The 2,912-nt window shown below is 34.4% G+C and overlaps 1 pseudogene; it reads right to left on the reverse strand.

The window, feature by feature from the left end:
* Positions 1–1,223: 1,223 nt before the first annotated feature.
* On the reverse strand, positions 1,224–2,147 carry LOC114633233 (annotated as a pseudogene).
* Positions 2,148–2,912: the final 765 nt, after the last annotated feature.

The following is a 2,912-nucleotide window of genomic DNA, read 5'->3' on the forward strand; positions in this document are numbered from 1 at the left end:
GAATAGTCATGATGAAAGCATGGAGCTTTGGATGTGGTTTTACAGTGTCACTTGTAATTGCATTTTTATGGCTGTATACTTCAGAAAAATAGAAAAACAAAATCAAGGAGTTTAAAATAGAAAAAAATTATCTTAATATCATGACTCATGGATCCTTTTACCTGCCCATCACCTAACATTGCTTTTCGTGTTCTCCTTTTTAAATGCCATACTGAAGTACTACTTGCTTCCATTAACATATATACAAGTAGACATTATATGATAGATATGCATATGACCATGTGTATATGTAATTATTTCATTCTTAGTTTGGGTGACCTGACTTAATATGATCCATAATAATTCCATCAAATTTCCCACATAGTTTGTGATTTCACCTTCTACTATATTTTCATTATACTCCAATTTACATAAGAACATAAATTTTATATTTGATCAATCCATTTATCAATATGTAGGTGTGCTCCACTTCATTTCTCCAGTAAATAGGGCAACAATGATCATTGATGTACAAATATCTCAGTGGTAGGACATAGAGTTCTCTGGGCATATGTTCAGGAGTATAATACCTGATTAAAATAGTAGTTTAATTTCTAACATTCTGAGAAGCCACAAAATTGATATTTATAATGGTTTACAGATTTTTTCAAAGTTTTTTTTTGATGAAGCCATTATATCCATGCTGTACAACCAGATAAAGACAATACAGCAGAGATGGAAATTTACTATCCAATATCCCTGATGGTGGGAAATTCTTAGTAAAACAGTAGCAAACAAAATTCAAGACGAAATAAAAAATATCATTCATCTTAATTTTGTACAGATGAAAGGAATTGCTTTTTTTTTTCTGGAACTGGAGCAATTGTGATGAGACCAGGGCTCCCTGAAGAAAAAATTCACAACCATCCATGGTTTCAGTGTTCCTTGCTGTTAGAATGTAGGTCCCACAAACTGTCTGTGAAATCACTGAGCAGCCAAGATGCGCTGAAGAGATGTGTCCCAGAAGAAGATTAGTTTTATTGATAATTTTTTTTCTGGCTCCTTTGCCCACCAGGTGGCATGTAGGCTGCTGACTCAATCATCCAACAAGCTCCCATAATTATTTCAACTAATATAAAAAATGGTTTTATTCATTTAATTCTGTTTTTTAAACTTTTAAGGAAGAATGTGAGGGAACAACTGGATACAAAGTGGAAAATATCATTCGAATACTTAAAATAAGATTAAGGTGTTTTATTCCTTATCCAGACTAAACTGTGTCTTGGCATAAAAGAGTAATGATTCATCAGAACAAAGGCAGCAAATGTGGGAAAACACAGAGAAGTGAGGCGAGTGATGTCCACCAGCCACCTATTGTGATTATGCAGAAGAGCAATGCAGCCTTGTAAAATGGAAGAAAGAGTGTAAAAAGCCAGAAAGGTAGACATGAGGACCAGAATGTTCTGGGTAGCTCTGGACTCAGGGGAGTTCCTGCTGGAAACTTGAAAGCTGCAGATGTGTTGAACTCTCTGCTTATGTCTGTACAGAAACACAATCATGGAGCCATTGGACCAGGTGATGAGCACAGAAGAGAAGACTTCAGGACACACCACCAATGCTGCATAGAGTGAGTCACTGAATTCATTTCTCCCTACAATGGAGCAGTACTCAAAATCTTGATTTCTTGTCATGGTTTTTCTGTTCCTTTTGATAAACATGTCCACAAAGAAAATGAAATTTATAAACATGTGCAAGATCCAGAGAAGGGAAATGTAGCAGCCAATGTACTTTGCAGCTTTGACTTTTTGACCCTTATAACAAGATCCCCTGTGACTGATGGTGATGGCCTGGAATACACTCAAGAGACAGGTAGTGCCAATGGATATACTACGGCCAACTCTTTGAATATACAAAATCAGTCTGCATCCAAAATCATTTAATAAGTGTGTCAAATCAAAAGCTGCCATTGTTTGAGGCACTCCTGCAGAGAGAACCAGCAAGGCATTGGCTGCCATTAGATGCATGATAATCAAGTCTGTTGGCTTTAATATATATTCTATATAGTAGATTACATAGTAGAGAAGAAGAGAGAAATTTCCCAGAATTCCAGTTGTAGTTTATGACAAGAAAAATATTTTGATTGCCAGATTCCAAAAGTCCATTCTGTGATTGAGCCTGATTCTATTTAATTATGAGTACATCCATTTTTTCTAATCAAAATGAATGAAAAATATTAATAATCTGAAGAACTCCTAATTGACTAATCAGATTATTCCCTAGAGGTAAGGAATACAATGTCAACATAGACTATATAAGAAGAAAGTTTTAATGTTTCTGACATTAGCACTAATTACTTACAGTATATAGCATTGTAATATTGGTGAAGGCCTCAGGACACAAATAGAGATTAGAGACATGCTTTCATAATCTTAGAATATTCAACATTAAGGAAAATATTATTTGGCCTGTGAGAAGCAATGAAAATAGGAATCTAGTACTAACAAGAATAATCCTATTCTATAAGAATATACCAGTAATTTCTGGTCATGATGTATATGCTGCAAATTTTAATGACTATGACAAAACTGAAAAATATCAAGTTTCATCTAACAGTAAATGGAAGGGAATAAAAACGTAATAATGCCATTGAGAATATATCTGTGGTCATACATAATAAAATTTGATAAAGAGCATAAAAGATATTTAAATGATAGTTGAAGTGAAAATGTGTAACTAATTAAGATAAAAACTAGGGCTTATGCAAAACCATGCCACATAGACATACATGCAGGTGTGCACACTCAGGTCTATGCTGTTAGAAACCTAGGGACGACCAATGTGATGAAATCTCACAGAGTTGTCAACCAAATAAGAACATGCCAAGAAAGATCAGCTGAACTTTTAAAGACAAGGAGAAAATCTGATGAATAATA

Source organism: Grammomys surdaster, unplaced genomic scaffold (genome assembly GCF_004785775.1).
Source record: "Grammomys surdaster isolate TR1022 unplaced genomic scaffold, NIH_TR_1.0 570, whole genome shotgun sequence".
Lineage (NCBI taxonomy): Eukaryota > Metazoa > Chordata > Mammalia > Rodentia > Muridae > Grammomys > Grammomys surdaster.